Source organism: Halichoerus grypus, chromosome 9 (genome assembly GCF_964656455.1).
Source record: "Halichoerus grypus chromosome 9, mHalGry1.hap1.1, whole genome shotgun sequence".
Lineage (NCBI taxonomy): Eukaryota > Metazoa > Chordata > Mammalia > Carnivora > Phocidae > Halichoerus > Halichoerus grypus.
This window is the reverse complement of record NC_135720.1, coordinates 119,583,206-119,604,079: the sequence shown is the minus strand read 5'-3', so window position 1 is coordinate 119,604,079 and position 20,874 is coordinate 119,583,206.

Here is a 20,874-nt window from a genome sequence, read left to right as displayed (position 1 = left end):
TAAATAGTAAAAAAATAAAAAAACCCAAAAAATATACTAAATGAAAACGTGGGATGTCTGGTTGAAACTCGAAAAAATATTCATATGGTCAGGATTGAAAAGTATATAAACAGATGAAAATCACAGCACTGACAAAGTTGTATTTTGGGTTATATATGATGCTAAATTGTTTTACAGTGAAAATGAATGATTGAAAAAGTGTATTTTAGGAAATACAGCCCATGGAGAAGATAGAGGACAGACCCATCTACCAAAGAGATATCTCCAGCTTAGGATCACAGTGGTGAGAACCATGAAAAATTCTGGGTGCCTTCAGGGATGGCTCTTCAAGCAAGAGAACGTGTGCTGTGGCCCTCCCCCTTACTGGAATCCTCAAATCAGAATGATCATCAGACTGAAAACATGAATGGAGGACAGATCATGTTCTTCAAAGCTGAAGAGAGACTTCTGGAGGGGAAAACCACAGATCTAGGAACTCTTTGACATGATTGGTTGGTCTGAACACTAGCTTTGCACCCAGAGACGGGCCTGGCCTTGTGGTCATTAATAAGCGGGCTGTTGACAAACAGTTTCCCACCCTGGGACTTGGGTTCACAGTTCAAGAATCACGTGGGTCTGCTTGAGCCACAGGGCTTGGCCTCTGAGCTGAGCACAGGCTTCTAGAAGAAGCTGGGCTGGCTGAGCCTTACGGGAAAGGAAATGCTCAGGTTTCACTGGAAGGAGGGTGTGTGAGGACGGAGGCCAGGGCTGGGAGCTTGAAGGAAAGAATGGTCCCTTTCAATGTAGACAGATGCAGTCTGGCTCAGAGTCAGCCTGGTTTCAAAAAAAAAAAAAAAAACCAACAACAAAACCCGAGTGGTCCAATAACATTTAAAAATCTGCACACATTCAAAGTTGTATTTTAAATACCGCACAAGGGCAGACAATAAATGTGATGGTTTTTCCATCCTGTGAGTCAGGAGAGCCCACCACCTCCCAAAGCCTTAGCAGGTAGCACAGATGAATGTGTGTGCATGCCCATTTGGGGTATATATAAATACCTACATACAAGTACGGGTACACATGCAGTGCTACTCACAGCACACATATCTCCGTTCTCTCCTCAGAAAGCTATGAGTCTGCAGTTGATCTAAGTTTGGCATGGGCTAAAGGCTGTACTTGGAATGGCTGCTTGGACTGGTTCTGAGCAGGGCAACAGGCTTGAAGCTTCTAAGAAAACAAATTACCTTTTTTATTCTGTTGGTAAATGAAGACCGCTATCATTCGTCTAGAAACCACGGTGAATTTTGGGCCCAGCCGTGACAAAGCCCTTAAAGTTTCCAACAGAATTAGTCTGCTCACAGGTTTCCAGTTTCTAAAGGTTCATTCCATGATGGGTAAAATGGCATGGAGAATTAGAGTCCTGGGCCTTCCAGGTGCCCGTTTGCTTGCTTCTTGTTCTCTCCTCCTCCTTGTGAGCTAATTCAGGTGTTCATCACACCAGTCTCAGCCCAGAGAGGCAGGGCAGGCTAGAAAAGGCCTTGGGGCTCCTGTCTCCCGGGTTGGGGGCACCCCTGGGAGAGCCAGCTGGGCCTGGGTCAGAGGGAGGGCTCCATAAATCTGGCACTCACATCCACCTCATAAAATTGCTGCTTAATGAAAGGCAGAGCAGTTCCGGGGTAGGCGGCCCTGCAGGCTGGAGGCCTGCACGGTTCGACAGCTGCCCTGATGGTCAAGCTGAGGAGGTAGGCAAAGATAGTGCAAGCAAAGTCCCCATGGGCCTGCTCCTTCACCTACCAAGCCACCAGGAAAAGAGGGGAGGGCTGGGCCCAGATGACGCCCGCAGTGTTGCAGGCGGGACTGGCTGGGATTGGCCATCCCCAGGCCGATGGGAGCTGCTAGAATCCTGTTAGGAGCTGAGGAAGCAGGCCAGGTCTGGAGTATTTAGCTACTTCCTAAGTATTCTTCCTGGGGAGAGTAAGATGTTTTATGAGAGTGCAGGAGTTGCAGAACTCTGTGCCCTTTTTGCATTTCAGAAAGTCATGGGGCCCCTTGCCATTGACTGTATCCTTTTCTAAGAATTGTGTCCTGGGCCAGCTTTCCTCCTCCCTCGGAGAGTCCTCTCTGGTTTCGTGTGTCCTAATAGTGGCAGGCTGTGCCAGGCCTTTTCTCAGAAGGCTGGTTTCTTAGAGGGCTCTTGGGGATTCTCTTGTCCTACGCCCTCACTTTACCAACGAGGAAACTGAGGTTCAGAGAGGCTGTGGGACTTGCCTAGGGCGACACAGGGACCTGAGAGCTGGGCCAGGGAGCTCTTTCTACCCCTCCTCCCTGCAGGTCCTGGAGCTCAGGGCTGTCCTCAAGACTGAGGAGTTGGGTGAAGTGCTCTACAGAATGTGAATATTAAACACTGTGTGCAAACACACTGCGTACTGTAGGTAAGGGAGATAAACTGGAGGAAAATGGAGAAAGGGCAGGGCATCATGCTGTGTGCTGCGTTCTCCTGCCCATGTGCTGGCTCTCCCCACAACCGTTTCCCCCTGTGGCAGTCCACATGGGCCCAGAGACGGGCCTGTGAATTGTGGCTAGAAAGAGCTCTGGTATCCAAGCTCTGGAAGGCAGGAGGGCCAAGGCAGGGCAGAGAGCGGCCCCTCCCTTGTCTTGGCCTCTCTCTTTCTCTGAAATGGGGCAGGCGAGATTGGGAATCAGCCACCTTCAAATTTTGTTATTGTGGTAAAATACTCATAACATAAAATTTACCATTTTAACCATTGTTAAGGGCACAGTTCAGTGACAAGTACAGTCTTCACACCATCCATCTCCAGAACTCTTCTCATTAAAACTGGGGCTCTGTACCCCTTTAACAATAACTCCCCATAACCCCCTCCTCCCAGGTGCTGGAAACCACCTTTCTGCTTTCTTTCTACTTGCCTGGCGCTGGGTTTCTGAAGCTCTTTGCCCTTGACTGCAGTCTTGCGCTGGGTTGGTTAGCCAGAGATCCCTCAGCGGTTTTCTTCTTTTACTGTATTGGGGCAGGAAGGAGAACACAGCCTCCGGGAAAGGAAAAAGCTACCGAGGGTAGGGATTTTCACACCCTCCTCTAAGATTTAGAAATCTGGTGTGGCTTTAAACATATTTTCTGTGTTTTTCATAAGTTAACATTAAACATTTTAGAGAAAATAGCTTTATATGGTCACCTAAGGCCAGGATTTGACAATGCTTGTCTGTCTGCTGGACTTCGCTGGTGCAGCCCGGCACAAGGATGGCTGCACGGTAAAGGGCCCTGCAGAAAGGCAGTGTGTGTGGTACTGGCAGCTTCCAGTGCTGGCCTGGGAGCACCCTGGCCTGGGCATTCAGAAGATTCCTTTTTTCTTTTTCACATGAGACACACTGCGTGTGTCTGGAGATTCCCAGAAATAACTGAGTGAAACTGGCAGAGAAACGGGCCTGGGTGGGAGCAGGGGGAAGGAGGGTTCCCAGTCCTAAATTAGCTGCAAGACAGGTCAAAAGCAAGAGAAATGGGGTAACCAGGACCATTTCCCTATCTGCACTCACAGACCCGTAAAGCCTGAAGGTGCAATTCCTGATATGGAAGATACTGGGGGAAGAGGAGTGAGGTCTCCTCCTAGAGCCTATAATCTTGGGAAAGAACACTTTCATTTGTTCCTGAAGAACAGGCAGGAAGCTGGTGCTTGGAAATGCATGCAGTATGAGCACTCTGCTGAGAGGGCCATGCTCCTGTAGGGGCGCAGTGTGGCCTGAGCGCACATGGCTGAGCCTCCGTGCCCCTGGGAAGGGACTCTCTGACAGGGCCCTGCATGGGGACCAGTTAGGTCCTTTAGGCCTCAAATTTGAAGGACCCAACAGAAGTGGCCTGTTCTGCTCCTGGCTCAGACCCTGAAATCATGACAGGCAGGAAGGGAAACATCTCGGCCAACTGGGCCCTGCTCCACCGAGGAAAGTTTTTATCTTTGTTTTATTTTATTATTTTATTTTATTTATTATTTTTAGTATATATATCTTTTGCGTGGTAAAATTTACCATTTTAACCGCTTTTAGGTGTATGGTTCACTGGCATTAAGGACATTCCCATTGTCATGCACCCTCACCACCATCTGTCTCAGAACTCATTTTTCCTTGCAAAACTGAAACCCTGTCCCCATTAAACTCTAATTCTCCATTCCCTCCACCCTGGCAACAGCCATTCTATTTTCCATCTCTATGAATTTGACTACTGTGGGTGGCTCATATAAGTGGAATCATCCAGTGTTTGTCCTTTTTGTAACTGGCTTATTTCACTGAACAAAATGTCTTCAAGGCTCATCCATGTTGTGACACACATCAGAATTTCCTTCCTTTTTAAAGCGGAATAGTATCCCATTGTAAAGATATCACTGAGGAAGTTTTAGCATATTGTGGATCTGTTAGAGAAGTTAGCCAGGCAAATCTTGTCTGATACTTCTGCTTTTTAGTCTCTGCTTGGCTTTGCACTTCTCCGCTTTTCAGGACCATAATCTAGGCAGGGGAACGAAACTCACCTATGTGGCAAGTAGGCAGGATGAGATGATGCCAGGCAAGCAGGACAGGCCATTAGGGCATCAGGGTCTCCAAGAAGGGATAAAGCACCATGGGCTGAAGGCAAGGCCATGAGCCAGGCGGGCTTCCTGGAGGAGGCAGCAGGGCTCAAGCTGGAGGGAGAGGATCTGAAGAATAGTTGGGGAGAGGACAGCCATGAGGGAGGCACCAAGCTGTCCTCGCAGGCAAGAGTATTTATTTCTCAGACCTTTCTGAAATAAGCAGTTTCAAAGTGATCTTTCTGCTACCTCACTTTTACATGGAATGGCAGAAAGGCAATTTTTTTTTTTAAGATTTTTATTTATTTATTTGACAGAGACAGAGATAGTGAGAGCAGGAACACAAGCAGTGGGAGTGGAAGAGGGAGAAGCAGGCTTCCCGCTGAGCAGGGAGCCCAATGCGGGGCTCGATCCCAGGACCCTGGGATCATGACCTGAGCCGAAGGCAGATGCTTAACGACTGAGCCACCCAGGCGCCCCAGAAAGGCAGTTTTAACTGTGGTATCAAGAAATGTCATGAGCTCTGAAGTTGTGAAGATCTGCATTGTGGTTCCAGGTCTACTACTTTATACTTTGTAAGCTTGGACACATTTCTTACTAACTTGAGACACAAATTTCTGTCCTATGCAATGGGTATAGTAATACCTGATTTTCAGATTTTTGAGAGTATTAATGTATTTAAAGTATACAGCACAGTGCTGGCATATAGTAGATTCTCAATAAATAGTAGAAATGGTAGAAGTAGAAATAGAGGTAATACTAGCAAGAGAGTAATGGAAGATTTATTTATCTAACAACTACTTACTGTTGCTTGCTGTGAACCTGGCTCCAGCCTAGGTGTTAAGGATATTGTAGGCACCATGGATGAGATCCATGCATTGGGAAGCTATGTGAAGGAGGAGATATATGGAAAATCAAAATGAATAAGCAAGATAACGTCAGGTTGTAATGAACAAGATGATGCATTGAGAATAACCCAAAGCAGTTACCTCAGGTGAGGCAGTCAGGGAAGGCTTCTCTGAACTGAGATGAGAAGACGTCAAGGAGAGTTTGGTGTATTTGAGAACAGAAAAAAGGCCTCAGGGTTTCAGTTCAGTGAGCCAGCAGGTAAGTGGTCCGAGATGGTTTGGAAGTAATCAGCAACCAGAGGAGTCTCGATTTTATTCTAAATGCAGTGAAAACTTGTTACAAGGGATTGAAGTAGGAGAGGACATGGTCTATGTTTTATTTTTAATTTTTTAAATTTTATTATTTTTTTTTTTTAAAGATTTTTATTTATTTGACAGAGAGATACATAGCAAGAGGGGAACACAAGCAGGAGAGTGGGAGAGGGAGAAGCAGGCTTCCCGCCAAGCAGGGAGCCCGATGTGGGGCTTGATCCCACTGGGATCAGGACCTGAGCCGAAAGCAGACGCTTAACGACTGAGCCACCCAGGCGCCCCATGATCTATGTTTTAAAAGGTGGCCTAAAACTCAATAAGCAAACAAACAAAAAAAACCCCAAAAGTTATCAATTAAAAAATGGGCAAAGAACGTGAATAAACATTTCTCCAAAGAAGATATATAGATAGCCATCAAGCATATGAAAGATACTCACTATCACTAATCATTAGGGAAATGGAAATCAAAACCATGATGAAATGCTACTTCATAGCTATTAGAATGGCTATTACCAAAAAAAAAGAAAAGAAAAGAAAAAATAGAAAATAACAAGTATTGGCAAGGATGTGCAGAAATTGGAATTCTTGTGCACTGCTGATGGGAATGTAAAATGGTGCAACCACTGTGGAAAACAGTATGGAGGGTCCTCGACAAATTAAACACTGAATTACCATTTGATTCCACAATTCCACTTCTAAGTATTTACATCCAAAATAATTGAAAGAAGTCACTCCAACAGATATTTGCACACCCATGTGCATAGAAGCAACATTATTCACAATAGCTAAAAGGTAGAAACAACTCCAGTGTCTGTTAACAGGTGAATGGATAAATAAAATGTGGCATTATACCATAATCTATCAGTCAACCTTAAAAAGAGAGAGGAAATCCTGTGTCATGTTATAATATGGATGAATGTTGAACATTATCTTAAGTAAAATAAGCCAGGCACAAAAGGAAAAATACTGTGATTGCACTTGTATGAGGTACATAGAGCAATCAAATTCATAGAGACAGATAGAAGAATGGAAGTTGTCAGGGCCTGCAGTGAAGAGGGCAGTTATTGTTTACTGGGTACAGGGTTTCAGTTTGGGAAGATAACAATTTTCTTGAGATGGATGGTGGTGATGGGAGCACAGTAATGTGAATGTACTTAATGCCAATGGACAGCACATTAAAAACAGTCAAAATGGTAAATTTTATGTATTATATTTTTGACCACACCTATACGAGCAAGATAAGATTATAGAGCTGCAGGAGTGGAGAATGGGAACCAACGGGCAGGCTGCTGCTGGCACATGATGATGGCTCAGTGCACGGATAGATTTGAGACACAGAATTGGGAGGATTACATGTGGGGGTGAGGAAGGGACAAGACTCATTGTCTAAGTTTTTGATTTGGGCAACTATGTGGTACCATTTGCTAAAATGGTGGCAACTGGGGAAGGAACATATTCAGGAAAAAAGCAAGTGTTTCTTTTGGTACACATAGACATTATTAAAAAAAAAAACCACTTCATAAGGGATAATTGACACACAATGAATGACATATATATAAAATGTATGATTTGATATATGTATATACCAAATTTGAGACGAGTGATGTTGTGATTTATAATAAGAATATATATTTGGACTTTGTCCCCTGGCTTCCTGGCACAGAGCTCCTAAAACCCTTGGAATTTCCCAAAGAAAGAGTGATAAAGGTTTTTTTTTTTTTTTTTTTTTTTTAATGTTGGTGAGGTGACTTTTGGAAGACACCTTAGGATGGGTGATGGTTGCCTGGGGAACCAAACCATGTGATAGAGGATTGGAACTGTCAGTATCTTTCCTCAATCTCTGGAGGGCTGAATTAATCACCAATGCTCAATGATTTAATCAGCCATGCCTATGTAATGAAGCATCCATTAAACCACAAAAGGACAGAGTTTGGAGAGCTTCCAGGTTAGTGAACATGTGGAAATTCAGCGAGAGAGATGCACCTGGAGAGGGCATGGACGCTCTGCACCATTTTTCCATACCTTGACCTATGCATCTCTACCATCAGGCTGTTCCTGACTTATATACTTTGTAATAAATGGGTAATCTTGTAAGTAAAATGTTTCTCTGAGTTCTGTGAGCTGCTTTAGCAAATTAATCAAACCCAAGGAAGGGTTTGACAATGTGGACTTGTAATGGGCATCTAAAGTGGGGAGAGAGGCAGTCTGTGGGACTGAGCCCTTAACCTGTGGGATCTGAAACTATCTCCGGGTAGATAGTGTTAGAATTGAGTTGAATGGTAGGACACCCAGCTGGTATTGGAGAATTGCTTGGTTTTGGGGAAAAATATTGGTGTCAGAATCATAAGATGTCTATCAAGTATACAAGTGGATATGACAAAAGGTCAGTTGGATATTTGGATCTGGAATTCAGGGGAGATTTTGGAGCTAGTAATTTTGGAAATTACTAGCATATAGATGCTATTTACAGATGTAAGATCAGACAAGAGCATAATAGAAGTAGGAATAACCCCCATTTCTTGAATATTGGCAAGTACTGGGCACATTTAATCTAACTTACTTGTAGCAACAACCCTAAGGAGGTAGTATTACCATATTACCATTGAGATGGAAAATGCTAGTCACAAGCCAAAATCCATGCTTCCCTTCATTCATAGAAATAAATTTTAGTTGGGGTTTATATACCAGCCAGGTGCTACCTCTCCCAGCCCTCCTTGCAGTACATGGGTCAAGATAATTAAGGGCTTCCCACAGAGTGTTAATAGAAATGATGTGGGTCACTTTCAGACTGGGGCACATGAGACAATGGTATGTATCAGCCATGCTCTCTAACTCCTCTCTACTGACAAAAATGATGATAAGCACAGTTGCCTTGGAAACCATGGGCTAAAGATGGCAGAGATGTTCTCAGCCTGGGTTCCTGGATAACTGCATAGGACTGAGCCACCTGCCAAACTAGAATACTCACTTTGGACTATTATGTAGGAGCAATCAACTCCTTTGTTCTTTAAGCTCCTGAATTTTTTGCTCTGTTACAGCAGTTTATTTTGTCATCTAATATGATCATTTTATGAATATTTGGAGAAATTAAGATACCCAAGGGCACAGAGCTAGGACCCTAATACTGTTCCATCTAATTCCAATACCTTGAGCCATTCATTACCTCAGGCCAATAAAGACTGAGAAGTAGACTAGAGCTTGGGGATATATGAGTCTCCAGTTCAGAGCCAGCCTTACGGTAGGTCAGTGAGCACAGCCAGCAGCAAATATTGCCATTTGGTAGAGAAAATGGAAGAGTATGTGGTTTGTACAACTCATATTCCAGAGAAACTTTGTGGAAAAGATGGAGGTTTTTCTCATAACCACAAAGGAAATGTGGGAAATGTGTTGCTTGGTGCCTACATTACATATAGAAGGGAGACCCGGTAAGTGTCATAGCCAGTGAGCTCTTTCATCTTCCATATGAGTCATACTTAGTTCTTCAGAATTTCTGGGGAAATTGATTCCCAAAATCTCTCTTCAAGATGTCTGAAATGTTATGAAATCCCAATGAGAAAGAAGATCTTTGGCTTTGGTTTCCATGACAACTAAATAGAGAGGCAAAGAACTGTCATGAATTTAAAAAGGACTCCTTGCCTGGGCTGGAAAGAGCATCTTGACATTCTCTGTGAACCAGACTAACGCCATCTTGGACAAATCTGCCAATATGACTGCACTGTGACCTAAAGCCTTCTTGAGCACAGCTCCCTGCCCCCCAACCCACTTTTTTTCTTTTCGTTTAACCACACCCTTAAGTATACCCTTGAAGCATAAGGATCTTGATTTGCTCTGGAGATATGACTATGATTTTCAAACATTTCCTTCTAAGTGGTCTCTAGGGCTATAAAAGCAGGTCTTACCATGTATCATATGACCTCACTGATATGAGGAATTCTTAATCTCAGGAAACAAACTGAGGGTTGCTGGAGTGGGGGGTGGGGTGGGAGGGATGGGGTGACTGGGTGATGGACACTGGGGAGAGTATGTGTTCTGGTAAGCGCTGTGAATTGTGCAAGACTGTTGAATCTCAGATCTGTACCTCTGAAACAAATAATGCAATATATGTTAAGAAAGAAAAAAAGAAGAAGAAGAATGTAGCAGGAGGGGAAGAATGAAGGGGGGGAAATCGGAGGGGGAGAAGAACCATGAGAGACGATGGACTCTGAAAAACAAACTGAGGGTTCTAGAGGGGAGGGGGGTGGGAGGATGGGTTAGCCTGGTGATGGGTATTGAGGAGGGCACGTTCTGCATGGAGCACTGGGTGTTATGCACAAACAATGAATCATGGAACACTATATCTAAAACTAATGATGTAATGTATGGGGATTAACATAACAATAAAAAAATTAAAATAAAATAAAATAAAATAAAAAGCTGAAGAAAAAAAAAAAAAAGCAGGTCTTACGGGAGGTGGGGTTGAGAGATCTACTCATCTTGAGGTGGCCTAAGACATGATTCTGTCTGTATGTCCCCTCAATAAACCATTTCTTGTCAAGCTGGACTTGTCAGCCTTTTTCATTGATCTTAAAGTTTCTTCCACTTTTAGAGATCGTTTTGCATACACTTCTCCTTTCATGGACTTTCATGGACAACTTCATACCACAAAGCTGGAGAAATGCTTCCTGCTGTCAGTATGATGCCATCAACCTAGAACTGGGCCTGGGGCAGATGAGACAAGGCGAAGCATGGCTATCAGTGCAGGAGCAAACTGGCTACTCCAGGGGAGCACTGACTTCTGGTCTTAGGTGTGCCTTATTGATCACCACTGCCCACTTTGGAACGAAGGCCAGTAGGACACAAGTTCTGTAGTAGTTATGGGAATTTTCACCTGAAGGATGAGAAGCTGTCAGAGCTCTAGGATTGATTCTCAGTTCCAGGTCACTGCATAGTTTATTGTCCAAACTGGTATGACTTTCAGAATGAAGGGGGGACAATATTAATGATTATCCTGGGGCAACAGGATACAATCAAACTGCCTTGGGAAAACTGGGTCAGATGGTCAGCCTACTCTATACTACTGTTCCCAGAATGGCCTTGAGAATATCTGCCCTGATACATGGGCTTAACTGTGTGAGCTTCTCTAAGGATTTTTCCTTACATACTGGCCCCATGGTTTTTACAAGGTTGCTTCGAATCAGGTTGCATTGTTATGGGTTAATAAAAAGAACATACAAAATCTTGTTTTAACAAATGTTCCAAGAAAACAAATGCTTACCTCAAGTTTACCCTTGCTTCCTGTGGTCTTGCAGGCTACTCAGGGCAATGGCATGTAAGATGAAGTACAAAATCTCAAAAGGCAGATGCTCCCCAAAACTAATGTACTCGCTGACTCATTTATGGGCTAAAACATGTGAACTTATAAGTCTACAGTGTGTTTCTTTTGATTTTCAGCAGAGTATTTTGAGTGTCTCAAAATCCACACTCAGAAACTTTCCTCAAAGCTAGACATGGATGATCCTGAGGTGAGAGGCCCCTCTTCAGTTGACTGCATTACACATTCCTGATTTCTTCTGTTTATGCTGCCAATGGAGGGGTAAAGTTGCAATGATACTTTGGAATAGGCGACTGACTCTGGTCCTCTTATCATACCCATTTGGCCTGTCTTATCCCTAGAAAATAGTTGAATTATAATTCCATTGCTCTTAGTGTTCCTGATGAAAGGAGCCCAACCTTTCAGAACTCTGCTACCTGTTGCCTTTGATCTTTGGGCAGGCCCTAACCATGCTTTTGGGTCACAGCTCCCCCCATCTTCGGCATGGGTGTGGGTGTGCACCCTAAGCTCCTGCTAGAAGTGCTGGTGTCATGGAGAAGTGACCCCGACTACAGAATGGATACCTTGCTTTTTGCCTCTAAAGAGTTCTCTTGCAACATTAACTTTCTTGTAATATAGGCTCTGTCATGTGCATGCTGGGGGCTGTCAGTTTGCAGTTAGAGCTCAATAAATCCCGTGGCCTTGAGTTGGCCCCTGGGGTATTGCCGTCCACCTCATAAAACTCCTACTTAATTAAGTATGGTACATACAGTTAGCAGCCTCTGCTTCTGGCCAAAGCACCAGACCTGAGCATATAAATGTGCTCTTGCCACATCTGTGCCATGAGGCTGGTGGGCCCCTTGTATGGCTGCAGAAGGAGTTAACTTTCTTCCCTGAGCTGAAGGGATGCTCCTAGGATCATAGAAAACATACCAAATTGTTAAAATCTCCTCTTGCTCAGTTGGAACTCAGCACTCAGAAGCTTCTGAGAAGCTTGTTTTTGGCAAAATATGTTTCATAGATGTTGAAATAATTAAAAACTACAAAACCATTTTTGACTAGAGGGATTGCCAGGTCAATGGTCATTTAGAAATACCTTCATTTCAACAGAGTTTTGAGCAAAAGGGGATCTGACATTTAGATCCTAATCATCTGAATTAAAAAGAACAGCTTCCAACTTTTGTACTGTTAGTACTAAATGATAATAATGAATTTCAGCTGCTTCTGATGAAGGCTTTTGCACATCAGTCATAGGAGAGACTACACAATTAACATTTGTAAAAAGAAGTTCATGAGATAGCTATAGAGCCATATGATGATTAGAGGTGCTCTGGGGTTGAGAGAGGGGCTGCAAAGGGCTGCTGCTGAGCCCAGCAAGATGCAAGCACCACCATGACCATCTTGGATCATACAATGGATCATTTTGTTCAGTCAACACAATACAGCCTTAATTCAGTTAAAATTAAGACTTTATATAATCGAATGCAAAAAGACAGAGGTTTCTTCTGGATTACCCATCAGTCCCTTTCCAGCTATGAAGACCTTTTAGGACACTTTATTTAACATTTTTTTACTGGAAGATATAGTATATGTAGTAGAATAGGAGCTTTGCAGTCAGATATACCTGGATTCCAATCCTGGGTCTGTCACTTGCTGGTCATATGACATTAAAATTATTTCCCCCCTAAGTTCATTTCCTTGTCTCAAAAATGGTCTGATATTCCTTATTTTATGTGGTAGCAGTGAGGCTTAAATGAACTTACACATAAAGAGCCCTTCCACAGTTCACCCAATGCATGTGACACAAAATATATTTCCCAATGATTATTTTTAAGAACACGGTGGACATGTTCATGTCCTCTTGTCTCCTGGGATGAAAGCAGAAGTCTCCACCTACCTTTTCTCCTCTTAGAGGTGGGGCACTAAGGTAACGGTGGCAGAGGGATGAGGAAGCATCTTTCTCAAGCAGCAGCTCTGCCAGATTTTGGTGACATATGTAGCTACAGCTCTAGTACTCAGTCCAACTTGCCCAGGGGTTAGGTGGAAGCCATCTTAGGCTGCAGCTGGGGGTTATGATGGATGATGGGATCAGAGAGTGAGCTGAACAGCTATGTCTCTGGAAGTTCAAGATACTCTTTTTTTTTTTTAAATTTAAATTCAATTAGCCATGGTATAGTACATCATTAGTTTTTGATATAATGTTCAATGATTCATTAGTTGAGTATAACACCCAGTGTTCACCATATCACGTGAGTTCAAGATACTCTTGAAGAATCCTGGCCTTATCACCATCTTGTCCCAAACACAGCTGGATGGTGGCCATAAACTGCATCCAGTCAATAGGTGTCTTGCAATGGGTGTAAGAGGCACTGTTTTAGGGTGTGGGGATATAGCCCTGGATAAGATAAACAAAAATCCCTGCCCTCTTCGTCCTCACATTCTGGTGGATAGTAACAAATACTTCATGGGAACTGTAATGTAAGAACTCTATCAGTAAATATTTCTTGTCTTGAACTGAATTACCCCCATCACTCCAGCAAGAGCTCTGCACCTACATTCCTCCCTATTCTCCACTGGCTCTTCTTTGAGTCAGGCCTGAAAGATTTTAGATTGCAGGGATCCCATTCTCTGGGTACCAGCTGAAAGGTAGCAGGATGGTCCCATGCACATGAGCCTTTGAATTTCATAAAGCTACCTTCCTAGATGAAGGTCTTGGTGTGGATTACACAAAGGGTCCAGAGGCAGGACATCCAGAATGGCAGTGTGAGGAACTAGGAAATCTCTGTCCTCAGCAACCATTTAACTGGTGAAAATTATTTAAAAAAATAAAACACAACCCAATAACCATTTAAGGCCTCTAGTTATTATTCGAAGGGCACACAGCAAAGGAAGAATCATTTGAAAAGATCTACTAAATCTTGACAAGAATAGCAAGAGTCTGTGGCATTTGAACCATGGCTTGGTCCCCTAACCCCCATCCCTAGCTCTGTGTGATGTCAGCTCTACTGTGTGATGGCAGGTGAAGCAAAGAGGATGGGACAGGTCATCTGCATTTCTCATTCCCTTTAGCCTATGTTGTACACATGCTACTCTAAGTTGGCATGGCTGGAGGACTGGGTTCCCTTCCCTACACAGCCCTTGCTTGTAGGGTGAGGGTATTATCCAGGTGTAACAGGCAAGAATACTGGAGCCTCATTGTCCAGCTTCTTTGAGGAGTGGAGCTTCCATACAGGAAGAAGTAAGCTGAGAAGACCAGGGGCCAACATCCCTCTCAAGAGCCTGCTCATAGTGTGGAGGTGTCCCTCTGGGCTGTGGGATGAACCTAAAAACATTCCCCACACCACAAACAGACCCCCTAAAAACATTCCCCACACCACAAATTAGCAAGGGGCTTAAGCACAACATCTGACCAGACCCTGGCTTAACAAAGGTAGTGACTTCTAGGAAGACAGATGTAAAAATACAATCACATTTATTCCCAAGCCACATACAGAACGAATGGTAAAGGATAAAAATCTAAGTGGCTAATGGCCTTAAGCACAACTTTTGACCAGTAAGTGGTTTAGACAGACCCAGGTGACCCCTAGGAAATCAACCTAAAAGACATAAGCAAGGAAAAATATCTGAGGAGGGACATGAGTCTGCACCCTGCAAGGGAAATAAATTCCACAGATTTAGCCCAGCCAAATAAACAATTAACAAACAAATTAACGAGAAAATCAAGCCCCCAAATGGGGGACTGGTATCCAGAGTTACTACGATATACTATCTAAATATACAATTTTCAACAAAAAATTCTGAGCTACACAAAGCAACCAGAAAGTGTGGCTGATACATAGAAAATAAAAAAGGCAATAGAAAATCCTTGGAGAAGGCCCAGATTTTGGACTAGGTAGGTAAATACTTCAAAGCAGGGATTATAAATATGTTCAAAGAACTAAGGAAACCATATTTAAAGAATTAAAGGAGGGTATGATAAAATGACTCATAAACAGAGAATATCACTAAAGAGATAGAGATTATAAAAAAGAATCAAATGGGAATTTTGGACTTGAAAAGTGCAAAAATAAAAATGAAAGTTCGCTAGAGAGATTCAAGAGTAGATTTGTGTTGACAGAAGAAAGAACCAGCAAACTCTGAAGATTGATGGAAATTATGCAACCTGAAGAACACAGAGAAAAAGAGTAGAGAAAATGAATAGAGCCTCAGAAGAATGTTGGACACATCAACATGCATGTAATGGGAGCTTCAAAAAGGCTGTAGAAGATCTTTCTCTGTATAACTGATAAAACAGGATTAATTTAGTCCCTTAGGGGGTGTTATCTGTAACAGGGTTTTCAAACTTATTTGACTGAGAATTATGATGAATAATACATTTTACATTGCAATAATCTAGCACATATGCACACACAGGCATTGGAAACTTAAAGTTCATAAAATAATACTTATTGTTATTTTATGTAACTTGCACTAATTTAAAACATTTCATTTTATTTCTCAAAACACTTTTTTAAAGATTTATTTCTTTTATTTGGGGGGGCAGAGAGAGTCTTAAGCAGACTCTACATTGAGTGCAGAGCCCAACATGGGGCTTGACCTCACAACACTGAGAGCACAACGTGAGCTGAAACCAAGAGTCCAAGCCGTAACCAACTGCACCACCAAGGTGCCCCTCAAAAAAAATTTTTTATATTGATGGTCACAGCCCACTGAGGTGATCCCATGACGGTCAAATGGGTGAAAAACACTGTGTTCAGGGACTCCACCCTTAACCAAGAGATTAAGAAATAGCATGCCTGCTCAGTTAGCCAGCATATAGTTCATCATTAGTTTTTGATGTAGTGTTCAACTGAACATAATAATAAAAAAATAAATGAAATTAAATTAAAAAAAGAGAAAGAAATAGCATGCCTGGGCGCACCTGGGTGGCTCAGTCGGTTAGCGTCTGACTCTTGATCTCAGCTCAGGTCTTGATCTCAGGGTTCGTGAGTTCAAGTCCTGCATTGGGCTCCACCCTCCGTGGGGCGCCTGGGGGGCTCAGTTGGTTAAGTGTCTGCCTTTGGCTTTGGCGATGATCTCAGGGTCCTGGGATTGAGCTCCGCTTTAGGCTCCCTGCTCAGAAGGGAGTCTGCTTCTCCTTCTCCTTCTGCATGTCCCCCTGCTTGTGCTCTCTCTCTCTCCACTCTCTCTCTCAAATAAGTAAATAAAATCTAAAAACAATATATATATAGCATGCCTGGCACAAATAGTGGCTTCTTATTATCTCTTACTCCTCTTTTAGTATTCTTCTATCCTGCCTGGTCTGTTCAATATTCATTCTTCCCACCAGTGAATGTATCCGTGATTTGTTGACCACCAACTGTGCAGTAGACAAGTTCTAGGCTCTGAAGATACATCGTGGAACAAAATAAACAAAAAAATCTCTGACTTCTGGGTTCTCACATTCTGGTTGGGGAAACAGATAGTAAACAGGTTAGATAAATGAAATATGTAGCATGTTAGATGGTGACAAATGCTATGAAGTAAAATAAAGTCGGGGAATGAGTGTAAGGAGGGTTTGTGGGGGCACCTGACTAAGATCTGAAAGAGGTGAGGAATAAGCCATGAAAATATGTTGGGGAAGAACCTTATAGGTAGAAGGAACAGCAAGTGCAAAGGCCCTGAGGTGAGACCATACATGGAAAGTTCAAGGAGTAGCAAGGATAGAAGGGCTGGGGTGGACTGAGCAAAAGAGACAACAATAAAAGGGGAAGTCAGAGAGACAACAAGATCAGATTATATAAAGCCTTGTAAGACTTTGTTTGGCTTTTACTCAGAGTAATAGGAGAAGCCATTAGTGAATTTTGAGCAGTGGGTGACATGATCTGGCACGCATTTTAACAGGATCATTGTGACTGCTGTGTGGATTAGACTGAAGGGGGCAAGAAAGGATCCAGGGAGACGAATCAGAAAGCTTTTGAAGTAGTTCAGGAGAGAGAGGACGGTGGTGCCACACCAGGGCAGTAGCAGGGGCTCTGGTGAGTGGTGGCTGCATTGGGATATTTTGAAGGCAGAACTGACAAGATTTGCTGATGGATTCGATGAGGCGTGCAAAAAACAGGAGTCATGGATGGGACCTTCCTCAAACATGAAGGCGCTTGTCTTGTGTCCCATCCCATTAAATATAATTTTAGCTGGTAGAGGCTGAGGGAGACATTTAATTAAAACGGATAATATCTGGAAGACCAGGATTCCAGATCCCTTAAAAAAAAAAAAAAAGTAGGGAGAAAAGCTATGATTCTGGCAGGCAAGGGAACAGATGCGTGGGGTGGATGTCCTCCTTTGTCCCTAAATCTCACGTTACTGACCACTCTGATGGTATCTATGCGTGACCTTGGACTGCTGAGTGACCTGCATCTGTCCTAGATAACTGTGACTTCTTTCTTCTTTGTTTAATCTGAGCAAAAGCAAACTGATAGGGGGAAATAGAATATGTCCTCATTTGTTCCCTGCTTCGTGTCTGAACAGAAGGGAAACTCCCCTGCCCTTTCAGGACACTATCTGTACCCAGTTTCTGTTCTAGTCATTCTGTCTGCTCATTTCCAGGTCATGGGGGCTGCAGAGGATCAGAAAACTCCCTTAGCAGCCTGCAGGTGGCTGGGGGAGTTCACCAGCACGAGCTAATATCGCCCCCTGCTGTCCCAGCACTGCCCGGGACCTTTTGGGCTCTCTTGTGCCCCAAGTCTGATCCAAAGGAGCCAGGTAACATTGCTCTTCCACACCTAGAGAGGCTGGATGTCTGGGAGGGGATATGATGAAGTTAGTGCCCTATTTTTCCATTTCTGACAGTGTAATTAGTTTAAATTATTTTTGACAAATGCAACACACTTGTATTCTAAAGGGGCTGTCTTTATAAAGCTAGCAGAACTAAATTCTTTCAGGAACTCAAATATGAATTACTGGCTTTAATAGCTTCTCCATGACATGCTTAAACACAATTCCATCTTTCAGTTTCTAACACTTTCTTCATTGATGCTTTTCCCCTACGATCCTGAAGTACTTTACCTGTACGCGGAGGGATGCCATGCTGTTAAAAATGGTCTTGTTGAGAACGTTTCTCTCCTCTTAGTCTCAGTGAAAGATAAACTCCATGTTTTTGGTGAATGGGCGGGATTAGCCCACCCTGCGCACCCTGGAAAATATGCAGCATGGACACTTTCTGCTAAGTAGAAAACTGAGAATTCAGCAGCGGAAAGCCTTGTAAAGAAAACCACATGTTATAGTTTACAGGTCAGTTGATATTCTCCGTGGAGGCCGTCTTCATTTCTGGCTTGGACATGCTGATACATCAATGCCCCCATGCGTCAGCACTAACGGGGGTTCCAATGGAAGGCGTGGTCTCCCAGCAGCAGTGCTATAGCGTTCGGCACATTCGTAGTCCCAGAAGACACAGTCCTCTCTTTTACTTCATTAGTGTTTTGAATGGAACAGTCCTTCATTGGTGGGTTCTTTGGGCAAATTTCCCTTTAGATGGATGGGTCAGTGCTTATTTAATGAAACCGTTCTTGTTAAATCAAAGCCACTCTGAATAATGCTTTTTCCCGTGGAATTCATTCTACTGTATCTAAATGAGATGTTGAAGTGTATTATGCACTGACCAACTGCATTTACATTAAGAGAGATTAGATAAAAGGGCCTCCCTGCTGCTGAGGGGCTCCACTGTTGCTCCTGGAATCTCCAGACATCAAGTTTCACACAGATCCTCTGTGGTTATCATTCAAGTTCTGAGTTGGGAAAGAGATGTAAGGATCCAGCCAGAAAAGATTTTCAGAGCCAAACATCCAAGCTTTTTTTTTTTTTTTTAAGCTAACTTTGCTGATTTTGGCAAACTCCTCCACTTATAACACTTAGTGCATTTACAAATAATAGAGTGAATTGGGACAGAAGAGCAAGTGTTTCCTGATGATATCGTCAGATTTCATTGTTTAAGATACCACCACAATAAGAGATAATCCAATGTTTTGCACACTGTGCATTGTTTCAATAACATGTTTTTGCCAAGTGAATTAGTAGCACATGGGGATGGGTGTTACATGGGTGTGGGTCTCTGCATTTATAAATGCTTTGTGAATTAAGATGGTTTATACACTAAACTGGACCATTTGAAAGTTGATAGAAAGAAAGTGGTTAAATGCAGAGAATAGTTTGATAAAGATATTAAAAAACAAGCATACAAAAATATTGTATTGGATTAATAGGCATTACATTTAAAATAATAAAATTAAAAAAAGATAGATTCACATTTTTTCAGGAACAATTGAAGCTGTTTTGCTTGCCGTTATAAGCTTCTGTGTGGAGTCCCGTTGTTTTCTAGAGTGGTGGGTCTAATTAAGGTGATTTGTTATGCTTTGGTGCAGAAAAACTTGAAGAAACAAAAGTCAATTAAAGTGTCAAAATATTTCAAAGACTTCAACGCTTATGTCATAGATGTGAAGTTATTCTAACCTAAGCTTATCACAAGAACCAAAACAAAGAAAATCTATTAGACAACAGTTACAAGAAATTCAGACTCCAAAACCTGCTTTGAGGATTCAAAGAGAGTCTCACGTAATAAGGGTTTTACTGAATGGTTTTAAATATTTGTTTGAATTTGAGCAGAAGCTGCTCATTTTGAAATAATTTTAGACTTAGAGTAAAATTACAGGAAAAAAAGTAAAGAGAATTCCTGTATACCTTTCATTCAGCTTCCCCTAATGTTGACATCTGGCACATCCATATTCTAATGATCAAAACCAGGGACTTAACATCAATCCAATACTGTTAGCTAAAGTACAGACTTAATTGTTTTTCTATTAATGTCCTTTTTCCTTTTTGTTCCAGGATGCAATCCAGGCTCCCCCACATTGCATTTTGTTGCCATTTCTCAATGACAGTAATGACACTTTCCATTTTCACAGTGCTTCAGTGGGTCGTCTCAGAAGTCAAAGCTCTGGGAGGTAAACTTTCTGGCATGAAGCTTTTGATAACTTCCCTATATTAGTGAGGCTTGCCAACCATCAGGAGAGAGTGGAATTTCTCCAATTTGTGAAGTTATTCAATATCAGAAAAGCACCAATTGCATTCTGTACATCTTCATATGGAGATTAGCAAATAAACACATCAACAAATAAATATCTACCGTTTACTAGGAATGCCAAGAAACATGCATCTACTTTATTTTTTAGTTTCCTCTTTTTCATATTTTCTATTTTTTATGTGTTATTTGTGGTAAAGCCCTTGTCCTGTTTCTAATCTCTGAAATGGAGATAATTCTGGATGGTGACACTTTGAATTTTTGCTTCTGTGGTTCCTGGCATTTGCCTTTGACATTACTGTTATAATGATGATGACAACTAATATTTTATAAGCAATTTTGCATCCTAGAAGTCATAGGGCCTTTATGTCTATTCCTTTGCTCATTCTAAGAGCATATGTGGGGAGTAAGAGAGTAGAGCACCAGTGCCCAGCAGGAGACATCTCTGTCATTTCAATTTGATTTGCATTGACTCTGACCCTCATATCCTCCTCTTTGCAACTCTTCCTTTAGGGCAGAAAATACTATTAGTTTTTCTGTGTTTGGTCTGTTCTGCCAACTACTCTACTCTTCTTGTATTTCAGTCTTAGATGTTGAAGTTCTAAACCCATTCATCTTACTTAAAATCCTTACTCTCAGCAAATGTATCCACTCCCATGGCTTAAAATTTCATTTAGATGGCAATTGCTCTAAGTTCTAAGTGATAATGTCTGTTTAGTAATTAAGGTCTAAAACGTCATGTATGGCACCTGGTACATGGTAGGAGCTCAAGAAATCTCTACTGAATAAATGTCTGAATCAATCTTTATTTCTAGTGCTGAC